The following is a 19,745-nucleotide window of genomic DNA, read 5'->3' on the forward strand; positions in this document are numbered from 1 at the left end:
CTGCATTAAGTATGGGACAACACTTGATCAATTGTCAGCTCCATACTTCATTCCCTACTTCGGGAAGGCTGTCCCCACGATTAATGGTACGAGGAAAACTCCACTTGCTGCAACAGTGAGAAAACTGAATCCTCACCAGGAGGCGAACAGGGAAAGCAAAAAGAAAAGACACTGTGTGTTTTCATCGTGAAACCGCTCTTGTCTTTCCATCTGTGATTATTTTAGCTGCAGATTAGTTTCTCCCTTTCTTCCGATTTTTTCAGCGTGAATAAGACCTTTCGTCCCATCTGCAGTGCGGGTCATTAGACTTCCATCTATTCTAGTCCCAGTTCCCATAAACCTGCGTTTCTGATGTTACCAGGGCAAATCTAAATGGGGTTCTCCCTGTGATCTTAAATGACACAACAATGGGACTGAAGTTGGACATGGTCACATTATGTTGTAACACCGCCGAGGAACTCAACCTCATATTTACCCACAGATGGAAACAAACAGAGGGCTCAGGATTAGACCCGTTCCATATGCTACCCATCCGCCAGTTTCTCCGATCAGCTCACCGCAGCTGGTCAAAGAGGTCTGCAGCACAGAAAATGCCCTTCAGCCCATCAAGTCTGCACCAGTCGAAGACTGGCCCCTGACTGTTTTCATCTCGTTTTCCAACGGTTGGCTCGTAGTTCCAACAAAGTTGGGATGGAATTGTTCAATCCATAGTGTCTCAACTTTCTCTGGAGATTTCTGCATGTTTCACTCTGAAAGGCAGAGGGTTGCAGATTGCCCCCATTCGCGACCTGTCTGAAATGTCTTTTTTCCCTTCTCCTGTGTTTTGTATGTGAAAGATGAAGACAGGGTGTAATCTCCCTTTTTATTTGTTGACATTACTGAATCGCAACCGGTAGGATTCCAGGCTGTGAGGATAAAGCCAAATGAATTTCAAGTCCATTGCCTTAAACACACATCGACGATTACAGAACCACACTGTCCTCTTCATTTTCCAGGTGTCTCTCATTGTGGAGCTGAGGAAGAGTGAATCATTATCGGGTTGGTTTGAATCCAATCACTTCACAGTTTGTAAAAGCGTTAAATGTTGGTGCATGGTGGGACTGGTTGTATCATCCTGACAGATGGAACGGGCATTTATTTATAACCAAGAACAAGAATTGCAAGAGAAACTCAGCAGATCTTACAGCATCTGTGCAGAGAAAATCAGAGACAACATTTCAAAACTTCATCAGAACTCGGTAATCTCCCACAGGTCCTGCCAAACCCGTTAGATTCGACAGCAGCTTCTGTTTTTGCTTCAGATTCCAAGAATCCACAGTTCTTTACATGAACCATTAAAGCAATGCAGAAACTTCTTTGTGGTTCCTCACACGAAAGGGTTCCGTTTGGAGAACATTTTCCTGACCCCACTCGACACACGAAACTGTGCAGCATCCAAAACAGATGCAGCAAGAACAACCATCGCTGCCGCCCTGGGGGCTCTTGAACCAGGAACCTTTCATTTAACAGTCGAATGCGTTGAAACTTCTAACCGAACACCTTGCACGATCCTCTAAACCAGGCTGTGACTGACTTCCCACTTCAGTCTGCCCTTCCCAGAACGCTAACTGTCCTCTATCAGTTTTACTTTACCAGAATATAGACTGGGACATTCATTATGGCGACATGGGAACAGTCTGATCCCACCCACTACAGACACACCCATGTCACTTGGAACCAGCTCTCCTCCAACCGGGACCATCTCCCTTCGAGCCTCCCAGTGTCTTGTGTGGTCCCGAGTTATTTCATTGATCTAGAGTCCAGATGAGATTTGTATTCCTCATGTACAGGAACGAGAATTCTTTCAATGTATCCGATCAGTTCATGTGGTGTCCTCTTAAAGAAGAGGAAGGTGTCTTGACTGTTTCTGTTCAGCCTGACAGTTCACCCTTCTTCATCCTCCTCTGATTCCATTTCCCAAAGAGTTCCCGAAGATTCACAAAGCTGGGAACTGTGTTATAAGGGATGCGCCTTCAACATTTGTGCATCTGCCAACTGACGATATTTTCCCAAAATCACTTCACAATCCTCTGTCTTACACCGTGTCCAGGGATGAGAAGTCCCGTTTTGTGGAGAGATTCCCGAGGCTGGTGAGTTTCTCTTTGGGGTAAAGATGGTTAACCGGCAATTTCCTGCGGCTGTTTATAATGATGGGAGTGGGAACCGTGGGACTGGGCACTTTGACGAGCAGGAGCAAGTGTTGCCCCTGACCAGAGGCAGTGAACAGAGGGACTGGGATTAAGGAATCTAATAAAAAGCAGCACTTCTGCGCAGTACATTCACAGAGTACTGCAGGAGCTCGATGGGTCTAGCAGTATCTGTGAAAAGGGAAACAGGAATAACGGTTGGAGTGTGGGATATTTCTGATTAAGAACTCGAGCAGGCTGTGTCTAATCAAATGATTGGCCTGACTTGCAGAAGTTTGAGCGAGAATGTGCCCTGCAGGGGATCGTTCAAGATGTAGTCGGCAGGTTTAGACCCTGCATGGGGACACATTAATGGATTACTAACCCATCTCCTTAATCACTGGGGCACGACAATTCCAGGAGGCGCACGAGCTCCACATCTTTCTGCTCCAAAACGCTCCGGTTTTCTGCAGCAGATTATTGTACCCTGAACCCCCAGGACCAAGGTGAGGATGCCAACCCGTACACGGACAGGAACGGCAGTGAGAGTGAGGGCAACAGCTGCCATTGTCGTATGGACAGCCACAAACACTCCCTTTGAAAAGGACTTTGTCCATATGAAAGTCTGTACAGCAGTATAACCCGGGGACCAAACAGACTGCGCTGGGGATTCATATTCCAGACAATTTACGGTGGGCACCGTTTTCCCTGAAAGTGAGTGGGGATTGATATTTCATTGCTGATGTGAAACCAGATCCTACACTGAATCTGCTCGCCGGTTTTTGTTGCTGTGGTGAAACGGTGGGCAATCACGGTGTGAAACGTTGTTCAAGCTCTCTGGTTTCCTTCATTCCTGTCCTGGTCAGGAAGGCTGGGAATTGGTCCTCTCCATCAGATGGAGGGACAAGCGCATTGTTGACCCAATTTAATCAAGAATGGAATTGGTCATCTTCACTTCTCATGGTTCATTGTTGTTCTGTTTTGTTGGATGTTACTTGAGCACTTTCTGGGACTTGACAATGCATTAAAGCTCCAGTCTGTTTGGAAGCACGGTTTGGAATTGTCTCGCTGCCATTTGTGTGAGCAGTACATGACATAGACGACTCGCACTCCCTCAAAGTCAGCATGTCAGTGTGTCTGGGAATGGGTCCGCCTTTTCTGTTTTGCTTCTGTTCCACGCTAAGAGCTGTCAGTTTTTGGATTCGCTGAAGTGCTGAGGGGGTCACACAATTTGTGTGGTATTTTTCTTCAGGCCAAACTCCACCCTCCAGGAAATATCACCAAACGCGCTGAGTAACAAACAGCATGCGTTTTTTTTTATCAAATGTTCGATTCAAGCTGGTGTCAGCTTCTGGAGCGTCTCAGAGTTGCCAAGCACGGAAACAGACCCTGCTATGTAACTTGCCACTGCTAAACAAATAACCGAAATTAATCTAACCAATATTTGCCAAAATTTGTCCCTTATCTCTCCGAACCCTTTCAGATGCCTTTGAAATGTTGCGAGCGCACCAGTCTCTGACACTAAATATGACAATTCATTCTGTACACACGGAAATGTCTGTTTTCAAAACAAGTGTCCCTCACATTCCCTTTAAATATTACTGTTCTCACATTAAACCAATGTTATCTCGCTTTGAACTCATGTGCCTTGTGAAAAATTACTCCCTGACTCTTTTCTCTGTCCGTCTGCCTCATGACTTTAAAATTCTGTAAGGCCATTCCTCAGCCCTGAAGCTCCAGGGAAAACTGTCGAAGACAATTCAGCTTCGTGCTATTGTCCAAACAGTGCAAACCTTGCAAACCCTTTCAAATACTTTCGAAATTGTTCCATGTTCGTTCCTGAATGCGCAATCTGTTCGTGCCTGAAGTGAAGCGATGCTGAAATACTAGTAATGACAATTTTGAAAGTTTGTCTCAGTGCGGCAGCGTGGCCGAGTGGTCTAAGGCGCTGGATTTAAGCTCCAGTCTATCGAGTCGTGGGTTCGAATCCCACCGCTACCAAGGTGGGGGCTGTTCTGCTGCAGGCAATAGAACATAGGGAGCATATGTGTTTTCGTCGTTTTGGCTGTAGCTGCCCAGGCCTCTGATCCGGGCTGACTTGGAAAACAGTGTGAGTCCTTGCTGTCGGACCCTCCTCAACCCCTCTGCTTTCGGATATACTCGCGGCCAGTTTCTGTGTCTCAAATAGTCACTGCATTTGTCTGAAAGTTTGCTGGTTCGAGTCCGCCCTTACCACCGAGCATCAACAATTTCAGTTCAAGCATTGAGACCAACCATGTCCCGACACTGCAACCACAAGAACTCACCCGAGTCTGCAGCTGGATGTGGCCCCAATCTCTCCAAGGCCCCGCTGCCAACAGAAAGCGGCTACTGCAGCTTCAATCAGCGGCTTCCTGCTCAGCCCTGGGACACAGCACATGGAAAATCCTTCCCCAGGAACGGCTCTTCCCGTGTGAAAGGGACAACCATTCCACTTTAAATTGGACACGGCTTCAGAGGATTGTTCCTGTTCTTGGAACGTTTCATAATCAAAACTCCTGTCTCGCAAATAAGGAGGGGGAAAAGTTGTTGGCAGGAAGAATAGAGAAAGTGTTGACTGTGAGGACTCTGTCTCGTCAGCAGATGGGATTCCTTACACTCCAAACAGGAATGATTGGGTTTCCTTCGGGAATTTCCAATTGATTTACCGTCTGCCAGAGAGACTGGGAATCACTCCGGAGACATAAAAATGAGGATAAAAATATGAAAATATTTATATTGAGTCTTAAATCCAGAGACAAGTGTTAAATCGATAATAATGTTCTGTTGGAATAATAGCTGAGAAATGGAAAGTGTGAATGATGACATTTGTGATTGGGAGGAATGAACTGGATCCTTGTAAATTGCAATGCCGGGTGAAATATGCTCAGTATGAAATGACACACTCATCAATCGTGAGTCAGGCCCAGCTACTTTAGTCGGTAGAGCATGAGATGCTTAATCTCAGGGCCGTAGGTTCCAGCCTCACGATGGGCCCTTTCCCTCCTTTAAAGAAATCCAGCTCTCTGCTCCACTTGCAGTATTGTAACCCAGTGCAGGGGTTGGTTTGGACACGTCGATCCGACTGTGTTTGATCACACCTCGGTTTCTGAGTGACAGCTGTCTCCACTTTCCTGGAAGTGTCAGAGACAAGTTTATCAGTGCAGCCGAATATACGATGAATGGTGTCCCTTTCAAAACGTCAGGTTCCACTCCAAACGTGCACAAAACAAAGTGCTCAGAGACACACAACACGAATGGCTACTTGTTGTGGGGGTCTGACAGTGACCGCTCAATGTCAAATGGTCCTGAACCAAAATGAAGTGATTCAGACCGTTCTGACGGAAACCGAAGGGAACTCTCCCTGAACGTTTTACAATTCACACGGAAAATGATCTTGTGTGCTCATGGGGGTTCACGGAATGAAGAGTTTATTGTCAGTAACAGGGGTGGGGGTGGGGCAGGATTGTGAGGTTTCACAGTTGGACAGAAGTGATCTGGGTGAACGGGTCAATCAAACACCCCCAGAGCACGGGACAGCTGATTGGTCCAGGATCACTCCCATCTTCTGTTTTGGAACCAACAAATGAAATTGCTGGAAAATCTCAGCAGGTCTGCTCACATTTTGGAAAGGAAGAGAGTGAAGACTTCGGGACTAGTGACATTTCTTTTTGCATGTCCATCTCCCTCTGGATTGGTGCAGTCTTCCTTTTTATTGACTATCTTCTGACTTCCAACTTTATACACAGATTCTCTTTTATTTTCCTCTCCAACCATTTTCCCAGTTTTTAAATGTGTATCAGATCTGTCCCATCTCTCACTTTGCCCATTTATGACCGGAGAACTTGGAAATGAACAATTAACTCTGTTTCTCATTCCTTAGATACCAGGTGACCAGAGACCGGAAGGTATAGGATGACGGTTAGAGCTTTCAGCCCATAGTCTGCTCTGCCATTCGATCATGGCTAATACCGTTCTCAATCCCATTCTCCAGTCTTCTCCCTGTAACACTCATTCCCCCTGAATTTAGGACCCAGTCTTTTTTTCCCCAGACTGGGTCTACATCCTCCCCAAACCCCTCCCCATCTGCTGGCGGCTTTTACACCGTGTCTCTGGGTGTGATCGAGCTGAGTTTCAGTCCCACACGGCAAACCCAATCTGTTCTGAACAACACAATCACCGCTGGGGGACAGCTCGATCAGGTCTCTGGCCCCACTGTGTTTCTGTGGGGGAGTAGTTATCACCTTCACCTCCCGTGGGAAGGATCGGTGCTTCAAATATCCCGGCAGGAAGAACGATCGGCTTGTGTGTGAACATAGGTGGAGGGAGTTGCTCTCTGACCTGGTCAATAAACCTTACTCTGTATGTCCCTGCCCATTCCTGCCGTTGTCGTGAAAGGGAATGCAATGCCAATTAATTGCCGTGTACGATTTTATTCGATACACATTCTTCCTCGTTTGGAATATAGGTGGATGTTTCCAGCACAGATCCTCACTGTTTTGAAGAAAGCAGTCGGCGGGCCCTGATACTTGCTACGTGTCAGATTGTGGACATAAGATACCACTATTACACGTGGGGACACCTCCCACCTTGTACATGGCAGGTGCTCATGCGACTCAGCCAACGTTGTCTATCTTATCCGTTACAGACAAGGATGCCAGGAGACATAGTACATTGGGGAAACCGAGCAAAGGCTACGACAACGGGTGAATGGGCACCGCACAACAATCAACAGACAGGAGGGTTCCCTCCCAGTTGGGGGACACTTCAGTGGGCCAGGACATTCAGCCTCGGACCTTCGGGTGACCATCCTCCAAGGTGGACTTCGGGACAGGCAGCAGAGGAAAGTGGCCGAGCAGAGGCTGATAGCTAAGTTCGGTACCCATAGGGAGGGCCTCAACCGGGACCTTGGGTTCATGTCACATTACAGGTGATCACCACTGCACTACACACACACAGATATTCCTACACACACAGTCTCACATACTCACGGACACAGGTACACACAGACGCGCACGCAGACACCCACACACACCCTTACAGACACAAACACTCCCACACTCACACATGCACCCCCTCACAGACTTCAGATAACTCTGCACTCACTACACACACATACACTTTCTCACACTCACAACCCCCACCCCAGACAGACAGACAGACAGACAGACACACACACAGACAAAGACCCACAGACACACATATATTTTGTGGGGTGAATTTGTACTTTCAGGGTTACATTGTACTTTGCTCATAAACTGCATGCATTCATGCAAAACTCCGTGAACTCACTTTTTAGATTAGAATCAATCTAAACATCAGGTCATAGATAGAGAACACAGGGGGGCCAACACCTTGAACATATTGTCTAGCTATCACAATTATTAACAGCTAACCGGAGAATGCAACTTTAAAAAAGGTTTTGTGATTTACACATGAAATAAGTGAAACTATCACTATATTCTAACAGATGAAAGACTTAACAGACAATCAATTTTTCAATGTATAATTTCAGATACATCACACTGTAAATTTTTGCTATAAATTCTGTGTTCCGATCGAGCCCTCCACTATCACCTCTGAAAACTAGTGTGTGCTTCCAATTAAACCTGTAGGACTATAACCTGCTGTTGTGTGATTTTTAACTTTGTATACCCCAATCCAACAACGGCATCTCCAAATCGTGACAGTTTTCCAGATGGTGATCGATGGGGCTTTATTGCAGCCTCATCAGCAAACCTTGTTTTGCATTTAATCGCCCATCACTACTCTCGTGGTGAAAAGAAGTATAATTCCAAATAACTGCTGCATTAATTTCTTTTCAAATTTCACTGCGCAGTGGTGGTGAATATGTGGCGATGTCTCCAGCCCTGCTGGCCGTCCTGGTTAAGAGCGCAGTTATGAACATTCCTCTGTCTCGGCGCTACAGGGAAAATTACCCGCACCTATTCAGCCTCGCCCGACATTCTAAACTCGGCCAAACCTGGCAACCTGTTTGTCAGTATTCCCTGAGCATTTTCCCGTGATATCCTTTATTATTTTCAATCATGTTAATAACCCTGGCCCACATTGGTCTATACAGAACGGAAATGTCAGTGTTGGATGAAGAGCAGTGGCTCGGTGACTCAGTTGGGACCTCGTTGTTCCATTTGGGTCACATCCGAAACATCTCTAGTTCAAACCAGGCAGGAGCAACGTTGTTCCCTTGGGACAGGTGGATTGGTGGGAATGGAGCGTTCCTGCTGGTTGTTCTCATCAGTAAACCTGCCTTTGAATGAGCTCGCCCATATCTGCTGCCATGGTGAAAAGGAATACCATTCCGATTCATTGCTGGGTCAAACTTTGTTCAGTTTCTCTCCTCGGATAAAGTGAGGACTGGAGATGATAAAACGCTCCGGAAACAAACGGCGGTTCTCCTGCTGCTCGGATGCTGCCTGACCGGATGTGCTTTTCTAGCACCACACTTTCAACTAAGTTTCCCTCCTCCCGGGTCGACGATATGTGTCGATTGTCGATCTTCTCCCGCCGTCCATTTTAAGGGTACAGTAATCGGCACTGATCCTTTCTGCACCAAAACTATCGCATTTGTTTTCCATCTGAAGACAGCCTGGTTCAGTGACAGGGAAAGGACCCATTTGCTCGGCTCACAGCGAACACTGGTTACCTGATGTCATCTCTGTCTAATGTATCCCAAAGTCGGCTCGGAAACGCCTCATTCAGACCCGAGCATTTCTAAACCTGCGAGAACCCAAAACCAGAAAACCTCAGTCATGGTTTGGAGCAGTTCACATATTGGAGTTTCCAAGGAGAAGGTATGGTTACCGCTCCTTCAGTCAACAACAGGAATGAAAAGATTCACATCCTCAGAAGAACTCCTTGACTCATGCTCTCATACAGTCACTAATATTACCGTGTGGTCTGAACCTGAATCCATGTTGTAACTGAAATTGAGGAACTGACAGACAGGCTGCCGAATGACATTGTATCCATTTAGTTTTCCTGATATCACAGAGTTTCAGGAAAGTATGAACAGGGAGGGAGACGAATCCAAGTCAAGTGCAGCCCTGGTGAAAGACCTTGTGTCTGATTCAGTCATCGACAAGAGACGTGAATGCGACGAAAGAGGGAGAGCTTTCCATACCGAGAACAAAGACCAATCATGTACAGTGAGCACCTATTTGACATCTCAGATCGCCTTTGACCTTCCCTGAATATGTGCAGAAACTGATTTTTGTCCGTCTCTAAGTAAGAACTGTTTGATTTACTAACAATAAGTGAGCCGCATCTCCTCGCTTCCCACACAGGTTTGTAACTCAGCTGGCAGCCAGCTGGCAGTTTCTCAGGGCTCTGCTGGACAATGTACGGTTAAGGACCAAGACAAGGAAAGTTACAACTCTTACTGGTCCCGCGTTTTGAAAAACTTCGCTACCTGTTTTACCATTCTCAGATTTCAGTGCTAAATCAGTTTTTATTTCAGATGGAGGAATTCCTTTCCTCAGAGTATACTGCAGAACTGAAGCCAATGTAAGAGAAGATTGCCCTTTTATGTGCTTTTGCATTGAAGAATGTTCAATCGTGAGATGTCTGGTTTTGCAAAAGTGGGGTTTGATTGCAAATCACACTGAGTAATATTGATACAGAAATGTATTTCCGAGTTACTGTGGTCATGTGGTTAAGGAACTGCACATATGGCCGTCCCTCAGTTATTTCAAACCCCTCCTTGGGAAGCAGCTGACCATAGGGTCCAATCCCAGCTGCGCCCGCTTGTTGTATTGAAGGTCCGTAGGTTCACCTTTTATTAAGTGTCGTGTTACTGATGAAGGGACTCAGCATCCTGTTTGAGTTCGAGCCTGTTATGGTTTGGTAAACCCACTCCTTTTTCCTGGGTTAGTTCCAGCAGTGCATGTTGTCCTTCCTAACCCATACACCATCCTGGAGTTTATTGCGGCTGTTGCAAAAGCACTCCTTCTTCTCCTCGACTTTTATTCTCCCTCCTTCATTCCAAGTTTGGTGGGAATAACGAGGTGAGGCAGGAGACACTGCAGAAAGGCCGTGGAATGTTGTGGTTCTGGCACAGAAACCACGAGTGGATCACCCTCATTCTCTGCTGTCGCCATTCATTCATTTTACAGCATCAGTAATGCTTCCATATTCTCCTTTGTTGTAGTTTTTTTTCTATTGGATAAGGAATGCAACATTAATGTCGAAAGGGTTACAATATTTTGAGGAAGAAATGCCCCTTGTATCACATCCAAGTGGCAGACGTATTATCCGTAGAGTGTGAGCCAAGTTTTCCAGTCTCCTGCCAGGTTCCAGAAAACCTCTCAGCAGCTCCATTCTCAAACTATCCCTGAACGTCAGGCTTTTCATAGAGTAGGAATGGGGAATGAGGGATATTGGCAAATAAAGGGTCAAAGAATATGATAAAGGGTGAGGTAGATACACAGAGATAAAGACAGAAAATTAGAGACCCATCTTGAGGGAGACCCTGAAAGAATCAGATCTCGGGCCGACATGGCTGATAACTGGCTAATAACAAATAGATTTTGATATCTATTCTCATTCAAGCGATAAAACTGACCACTATCCCGGCATTGTGGTCTAGAAATGAAGAACTAATCTGGTTCTGTCGTTGTGAATCATTGTCTCTGTTTCTCCCCACAGATGTTGTCAGGATTATTCAGTTTGCACGTCAATTCTTGTTTTTGGTTCAGAATTCCAACATCTACATCTCTTGGTTTTCTGTTCAACTTTAAAACGGTTGGCACAAAACCGATGTCCTGCCAGCTTTGGAAAAGTGGTCAGAAATATTCTTCCCACGATGTGTGTGCAGAACAAAGCACGCATTCCTTGACCGGGAATAGAACCCGTGTCACGGCGGTGAGAGCGCCAAGTGCTGGTTACTAGACTCCAAGGGAAGGCAGAAGGCGGCCTTACATTTATTCAGAATGAAAACACTTTTGCCTTTTCATTTCTGATCAGTCTTGCTGCAGATTAGGTCCTCCTTGCCTTCGAGCTTTCACAGAGTGGGAAGAGACCGTTCGGCCCATCGTACATTGTAGCTCATCAGGCATCCATGTATTCCAGTCCCAGTTTCTAGTTTGGGCTCAAAATTTTATGTGTCCTGATGTTTCCAGAGCAAATATCAACGCGATTCTCACTGTGAATTTAAACGACACGACAATGGGACTGAGGTCTGACATGGTCACACTGTGTTGGAACCACCTTGAGGACCTGAACCACATTTTCACCCACAGAGGGAGACACACAGAAACATATCCCTGGAGGAACAGATGTCTCAGGATCATACCAGCTCCTTGTGCTTCACTTCCGCTCTCTGCTCCACACAACAGCTTCTCTGACAAAGGCAGCTTTAGGTGGAACACTCGCCAGTTTGACAGGCAATGAGAGATGTGGAGCAGAGCTGGAATTTAAAATGGACAATAGACCGAAATGCAAGTTTTAAATTCGAAACCACACTGATCCAAACCATTCAGATCCTCAGAACCTGACAAAACAGGACCAGCCATACACCTGTCTGACATTGAGCTGTAATAGTCCCAAAAGCAACATTCCATTTGAAGACACACTGATCCTATCCCTGCAGCTCGAAAGAACCGAAGGTAATAGCAACTGACAACATGTACTTGGCTGAACTAACACGTTACACTCGAGAAATGTAGGATGTAAAACTACAATCGCCTGATTCAAAGGCAGATGTTTTATCTATTGCTTCACTAGCAGGATACACACACGCTGGCCACCTTTCCATATGTGATGTAAACATGGACATCTGGGAAACAACATTCATAAAGTGATCACCCAGCAAAGATAATCCACTTTGTGTAACAGGGCCTTTCAATGGCAAAGCAAATACATTTGTCCTCAGGCACCTGCTTCTGTGTCGCCTGTTCTTCTGCTGGACGTCTCCAGCATTTTATTCACAGTCACTGCGCTGTCTTATGATGTACTCCACTGAAATGTACTTTCATACTTGGATTTAGTGTCACTTCCAGTCAAGGTCCTGAACAAATTCAGCGAGAAACCTCTGGTCATTTCCAGCATGGAATTTGGAATCAGACGATTTGAACGAAGGCTTTATTGGGGCCGCCCCATCACCGCAGATCAACGCCTCAAAACGAGCCGCTGTTAGTATCAAACTGTTCTGTACCTTCCTGTAGTAAATCAGGTTAGTACAGCTCCCCTTTCTTCACATTGAAACCAGGGCGGCAATATGAATTGTTTGGAAACTTAGGGAGAGAAACATTGCTGCTGAAGGTGATGATGACGTGAAGATCATGCACAGAGTCTTGACAGATCAGGTCACAAGTGTTACTGTCAGCTTCAGTAGGGTCACTGGTTCGGAGTCTGAGTTTGTAATGCCCAGTCCGGGATACAATTCCCACTCAGAAAATGAAGATTTATTTCTCTTCTTGTGAGTTATCTTATTGAAAGCTAACTCCTGCTTCCTCACAGAACACTGACCCAGACCAACCCAGTGATTGTTTGTATCTATCTAGAAGGACAATAGCAACAGATACACGAGAGAACTGTAACCACAAATCACCCATCTAGGACCACGCCTTTCTGAGTTGGAAATATCTCGCTGCTCCGACAGTGCTTTTGGGTCTGGATCCTGGAACTCCCTCCCTCACAGTATCATGGCTGTACCTTGAGTTCTTCCAGGGTTCTGTAAAGTAACTCAACATCTCAATCTCTGGAGTAAATAGGGATGGACAGTGATTCCTATCCCATTGAGTGGCGTCCTACGCCACGAATGAGTTTCAAACAGTGTGTTTCGATTTACTATCGCGTGGAAACAGGCCCTTCGGGCCGACACTGTCCCTCCAGACAGTAACCCACCCAGACCCATTTCCCTCTGGCTAATGCACTTAATACTTGTGGCAATTTAGCATGACCAATTCACCCTAAACTACACATCTTTGAACTGCGGACGGAAGCCCACGCAGACACGGGGAGGATATGTAAACTCCACACAGAGAGTTGCCGGAGGCTGGAATTGAACTTGAGACCCTCGTGCGGTGAGGCAGCAGTGTGAACCACTGAGCCACGTGCGAACGTGCCACCCCTACTCGTTTAAAGTTACTCTGCATTAAGTATGGGACAACACATGATCAATTGTCAGCTCCATACTTCATTCCCTACTTCGGGAAGGCTGACCCCACGATTAATGGTACGAGGAAAACTCCACTTGCTGCAACAGTGAGAAAACTGAATCCTCACCAGGAGGCGAACAGGGAAAGCAAAAAGAAAAGACACTGTGTGTTTTCATCGTGAAACCGCTCTTGTCTTTTCATCTGTGATTATTTTAGCTGCAGATTAGTTTCTCCCTTTCTTCCGATTTTTTAAGCGTGAATAAGACCTTTCGGCCCATCTGCAGTGCGGGTCATTAGACTTCCATCTATTCTAGTCCCAGTTCCCATAAACCTGCGTTTCTGATGTTACCAGGGCAAATCTAAATGGGGTTCTCCCTGTGATCTTAAATGACCCAACAATGGGACTGAAGTTGGGGACATGGTCACATTATGTTGTATCACCACTGAGGAACTCAACCTCATATTTACCCACAGATGGAAACAAACAGAGGTCTCAGGATTATTCCGTTCCATATGCTTCCCATCCGCCAGTTTCTCCGACCAGCTCACCGCAGCTGGTCAAAGAGGTCTGCAGCACAGAAAATGCCCTTCAGCCCATCAAGTCTGCACCAGTCGAAGACTGGCCCCTGACTGTTTTCATCTCGTTTTCCAACGGTTGGCTCGGAGCTTCAACAAAGTTGGGATGGAATTGTTCAACTCATAGTGTCTCAACTTTCTCTGGAGATTTCTGCATGTTTCACTCTGAAAGGCAGAGGGTTGCAGATTGCCCACATTCGCGACCTGTCTGAAATGTCTTTTTTCCCTTCTCCTGTGTTTTGTATGTGAAAGATGAAGATAGGGTGTAATCTCCCTTTTTATTTGTTGACATTACTGAATCGTAACCGGTAGGATTCCAGGCTGTGAGGGTAAAGCCCAATGAATTTCAAGTCCATTGCCTTAAACACACATCGACGATTCCAGAACCACACTGTCCTCTTCATTTTCCAGGTGTCTCTCATTGTGGAGCTGAGGAAGAGTGAATCATTATCGGGTTGGTTTGAATCCAATCACTTCACAGTTTGTAAAAGCGTTAAATGTTGGTGCATGGTGGGACTGGTTGTATCATCCTGACAGATGGAACGGGCATTTATTTATAACCAAGAACAAGAATTGCAAGAGAAACTCAACAGATCTTACAGCATCTGTGCAGAGAAAATCAGAGACAACATTTCAAAACTTCATCAGAACTCGGTAATCTCCCACAGGTCCTGCCAAACCCGTTAGATTCGACAGCAGCTTCTGTTTTTGCTTCAGATTCCAAGAATCCACAGTTCTTTCCATGAACCATTAAAGCAATGCAGAAACTTCTTTGTGGTTCCTCACACGAAAGGGTTCCGTTTGGAGAACATTTTCCTGACCCCACTCGACACACGAAACTGTGCAGCATCCAAAACAGATGCAGCAAGAACAACCATCGCTGTCGCCCTGGGGGGCTCTTGAACCAGGAACCTTTCATTTAACAGCCCAATGCGCTGAAACCTCTAACCTCACACCTTGCACGATCCTCTAAAGCAGGCTGTGACTGACTTCCCACTTCAGTCTGCCCTTCCCAGAACGTCAACTGTCCTCTATCAGTTTTACTTTGCCAGAATATAGACTGAGACATTCATTATGGCGAGATGGGAACAGTCTGATCCCACCCACTACAGACACACCCATGACACTGGGAACCAGCTCTCCTCCAACCGGGACCATCTCCCTTCGAGCCTCCCAGTGTCTTGTGTGGTCCCGAGTTATTTCATTGATCTAGAGTCCAGATGAGATTTGTATTCCTCATGTACAGGAACGAGAATTCTTTCAATGTATCCGATCAGTTCATGTGGTGTCCTCTTAAAGAAGAGGAAGGTGTCTTGACTGTTTCTGTTCAGCCCGACAGTTCACCCTTCTTCATTCTCCTCTGATTCCATTTCCCAAAGAGTTCCCGAAGATTCACAAAGCTGGGAACTGTGTTATAAGGGATGCGCCTTCAACATTTGTGCATCTGCCAACTGGCGATATTTTCCCAAAATCTCTTCACAATCCTCTGTCTTACACCGTGTCCAGGGATGAGAAGTCCCGTTTTGTGGAGAGATTCCCGAGGCTGGTGAGTTTCTCTTTGGGGTAAAGATGTTTAACCGGCAATTTCCTGCGGCTGTTTATAATGATGGGAGTGGGAACCGTGGGCATGGGCACTTTGACGGGCAGGACCAAGTGTTACCCCTGACCAGAGGCAGTGAACAGAGGGACTGAAATTAAAGGAATCGAATGAAAAGCAGCACTTCTGCGCAGTACATTCACAGAGTACTGCAGGAGCTCGATGGGTCTAGCAGTATCTGTGAACAGAGAAACAGAAATAACGGTTGGAGTGTGGGATATTTCTTTTTGAGAACTCGAGCAGCCAAAGTCTAATCAAACGATTGGCCTGACTTGCAGAAGTTTGAGAGAGAATGTGCCCTGCAGGGGGTCGTTCAAGATGTAGTCGGCAGGTTTCGACCCTGCATGGGGACACATTAATGGATTACTAACCCATCTCCTTAATCACTGGGGCACGACAATTCCAGGAGGCACACGAGCTCCACATCTTTCTGCTCCAGAACACTCCGGTTTTCTCCAGCAGAGTATTGTACCCTGAACCCCCAGGACCAAGGTGAGGATGCCAACCCGTACACGGACAGGAACGGCAGTGAGAGTGAGGGCAACAGCTGCCATTGTCGTATGGACATCCACAAACACTCCCTTTGAAAAGGACTTTGTCCATATGAAAGTCTGTACAGCAGTATAACCCGGGGCCCAAACAGACTGCGCTGGGGATTCATATTCCAGACAATTTACGGTGGGCACCTTTTTCCCTGAAAGTGAGTGGGGATTGATATTTCATTGCTGATGTGAAACCAGATCCTACACTGAATCTGCTCGCCGGTTTTTGTTGCTGTGGTGAAACGGTGGGCAATCACGGTGTGAAACGTTGTTCTAGCTCTCTGGTTTCCTTCATTCCTGTCCTGGTCAGGGAGGCTGGGGATTGGTCCTCTCCATCAGATGGAGGGACCAGCGCATTGTTGACCCAATTTAATCAAGAATGGAATTGATCATCTTCACTTCTCATGGTTCATTGTTGTTCTGGTTTGTTGGATGTTACTTGAGCACTTTCTGGGACTTGACAATGCATTAAAGCTGCAGTATGTTTGGAAGCACGGTTTGGAATTGTCTCGCTACCATTTGTGTGTGAGCAGTACATGACATAGATGACTCGCACTCCCTCAAAGTCAGCATGTCAGTGTGTCTGGCAATGGTTCCGCCTTTTCTGTTTTGCTTCTGTTCCACGCTAAGAGCTGTCAGTATTTGGATTCGCTGGAGTGCTGAGGGGGTCACACAATTTGTGTGGTATTTTTCTTCAGGCCAAACTCCACCCTCCAGGAAATATCGCCAAACGCGCTGAGTAACAAACAGCATGCGTTTTTTTTAATCAAATGGCCTATTCAAGCTGGTGTCAGCTTCTGGAGCGTCTCAGAGTTGCCAAGCACGGAAACAGACCCTGCTATCTAACTTGCCACTGCAAACAAATAACCGAAATTAATCTAACCAATATTTGCCAAAATTTGTCCCTTATCTCTCCGAACCCTTTCAGATGCTTTTGAAATGTTGTGAGCGCACCAGTCTCTGACACTAAATATGACAATTCATTCTGTACACACGGAAATGTCTGTTTTCAAAACAAGTGTCCATCACATTCCCTTTAAAGATTACTGTTCTCACATTAAACCAATGTTATCTCGCTTTGAACTCATGTGCCTTGTGAAAAATTACTCCCTGACTCTTTTCTCTGTCCGTCTGCCTCCTGACTTTAAAATTCTGTAAGGCCATTCCTCTGCCCTGGAGCTCCAGGGAAAACTGTCGAAGTCTATTCAACATCGTACTATTGTCCAAACAGTGCAAACCTTGGAAACCCTTTCAAATACTTTCGAAATTGTTCCACGTTCGTTACTGAATGCGCGATCTGCTCGTGCCTGAAGTGAAGCGATGCTGAAACACTAGTAATGACAATTTTGGTAGCTTGTGTCAGTGCGGTAGCGTGGCCGAGTGGTCTAAGGCGCTGGATTTAAGCTCCAGTCTCTATCGAGTCGTGGGTTCGAATCCCACCGCTACCAAGGTGGGGGCTGTTCTGCTGCAGGCAATAGAACATAGGGAGCATATGTGTTTTCGTCGTTTTGGCGGTAGCTGCCCAGGCCTCTGATCCAGGCTGACTTGGAAAACAGTGTGAGTCCTTGCTGTCGGACCCTCCTCAACCCCTCTGCTTTCGGACATACTCGCGGCCAGTTTCTGTGTCTCAATTAATCAGTGCATTTGTCTGAAAGTTTGGTGGTTCGAGCCCGCCCTTACCACCGAGCATCAACAATTTCAGTTCAAGCATTGAGACCAACCATATCCCGACACTGCAACCACAAGAACTCACCCGAGTCTGCAGCTGGATGTGGCCCCAATCTCTCCAAGGCCCCGCTGCCAACAGAAAGCGGCTACTGCAGCTTCAATCAGCGGCTTCCTGCTCAGCCCTGGAACACAGCACATGGAAAATCCTTCCCCAGGAACGGCTCTTCCCGTGTGAAAGGGACAACCATTCCACTTTAAATTGGACACGGCTTCAGAGGATTGTTCCTTTCTTGGAACGTTTCATAAACAAAACTCCTGTCTCGCAAATAAGAAGTGGGAAAAGTTGTTGGCAGGAAGAATAGAGAAAGTGTTGACTGTGAGGACTCTGTCTCGTCAGCAGATAGGATTCCTTACACTCGAAACTGGAATGATTGGGTTTCCTTCGTGAATTTCCCAATTGATTTACCGTCTGCCAGAGAGACTGGGAATCACTCCGGAGACATAAAGATGAGGATAAAAATATGAAAATATTTATATTGAGTCTTAAATCCAGAGACAAGTGTTAAATAGATAATAATGTTCTGAAGGAATAATAGCTGAGAAATGGAAAGTGTGAATGATGACATTTGTGATTGGGAGGAATGAACTGGATCCTTGTAAATTGCAATGCCGGGTGAAATATGCTCAGTATGAAATGACACACTCATCAATCGTGAGTCAGGCCCAGCTACTTTAGTCGGTAGAGCATGAGATGCTTAATCTCAGGGCCGTAGGTTCCAGCCTCACGATGGGCCCTTTCCCTCCTTTAAAGAAATCCAGCTCTCTGCTCCACTTGCAGTATTGCAACCCAGTGTAGGGGTTGGTTTGGACACGTCGATCCGACTGTGTTTGATCACACCTCGGTTTCTGAGTGAAAGCTGTCTCCACTTGCCCATAAGATGGAATCCCATCTGCTGACGAGACAGAGTCCTCACAGTCAACACTTTCTCTATTCTTCCTGCCAACAACTTTTCCCACTTCTTATTTGCGAGACAGGAGTTTTGTTTATGAAACGTTCCAAGAACAGGAACAATCCTCTGAAGCCGTGTCCAATTTAAAGTGGAATGGTTGTCCCTTTCACACGGGAAGAGTCGTTCCTGGGGAAGGATTTTCCAGGTGCTGTGTCCCAGGGCTGAGCAGGAAGCCGCTGATTGAAGCTGCAGTAGCCGCTTTCTGTTGGGAGCGGGGCCTTGGAGAGATTGGGGCCACATCCAGCTGCAGACTCGGGTGAGTTCTTGTGTCGGGAAATGGTCGGTCTCAATGCTTGAACTGAAATAATTGATTGTCGGTGGTAAGGGCGGGCTCGAACCACCAAACTTCCAGCCAAATGCAGTGACTATTTGAGACACAGAAACTGGACATGCAGATATCCGACAGCAGAGGGGTTGAGGAGAGTCCGACAGCAAGGACTCACACTGTTTTCAGACTCAGTTGGAATGAGTTGACCTGAGCAGCGGCAAACACACCAACGAAAACGCAGACGGCCTGCAGAGGTTCTGCTTTGTTCAGCTGCTTGCAGCGGAGCAACCGCTGGTAGCGGTGGGATTCAAACCCACGACTCGATAGAGACTGGAGCTTAAATCCAGCGCCTTAGACCACTCGGCCACGCTATCACGGAGCCCCAGAGCGCCAAGATCTCATTACTAGCGTTTCAGCATCGCTTCACTTCAGGCACGAACAGATTGCGCATTCAGTAACGAACGTGGTGCAATTTCGAAAGTATTTGAAAGGGTTTCCAAGGTTTGCACTGTTTGGACAATAGCACGAAGCTGAATTGTCTTCGACAGTTTTCCCTGGAGCTTCAGGGCTGAGGAATGGCCTTACAGAATTTTATAAAGTCATGAGGCAGACGGACAGAGAAAGGAGTCAGGGAGTAATTTTTCACAAGGCACATGAGTTCAAAGCGAGATAACATTGGTTTAATGTGAGAACAGTAACATTTAAAGGGGATGTGAGGGACACTTGTTTTGAATACAGACATTTCCGTGTGTACAGAATGAATTGTCAGATTTAGTGTCAGAGA

The 19,745-nt window shown here is 46.3% G+C and overlaps 3 non-coding genes across 3 annotated transcripts; 2 read left to right on the top strand and 1 right to left on the bottom strand.

Annotated features, from left to right (window-relative positions):
- The first annotated feature begins 4,086 nt into the window (after window positions 1-4,086).
- Window positions 4,087-4,166, top strand: trnal-uaa (transfer RNA leucine (anticodon UAA)). The gene has a single exon. It is a non-coding gene; the product is annotated as a tRNA-Leu (tRNA).
- Window positions 4,167-17,381: 13,215 nt separating this feature from the next.
- On the top strand, window positions 17,382-17,463 carry trnal-uaa (transfer RNA leucine (anticodon UAA)). Its single transcript has one exon. It is a non-coding gene; the product is annotated as a tRNA-Leu (tRNA).
- A 1,790-nt stretch (window positions 17,464-19,253) lies between these two features.
- trnal-uaa (transfer RNA leucine (anticodon UAA)) lies at window positions 19,254-19,335 on the bottom strand. Its single transcript has one exon. It is a non-coding gene; the product is annotated as a tRNA-Leu (tRNA).
- Between the last annotated feature and the right edge of the window lie 410 nt (window positions 19,336-19,745).

The sequence above is a fragment of the Chiloscyllium punctatum genome, unplaced genomic scaffold (assembly GCF_047496795.1).
Source record: "Chiloscyllium punctatum isolate Juve2018m unplaced genomic scaffold, sChiPun1.3 scaffold_507, whole genome shotgun sequence".
Taxonomy (NCBI): Eukaryota; Metazoa; Chordata; class Chondrichthyes; order Orectolobiformes; family Hemiscylliidae; genus Chiloscyllium; species Chiloscyllium punctatum.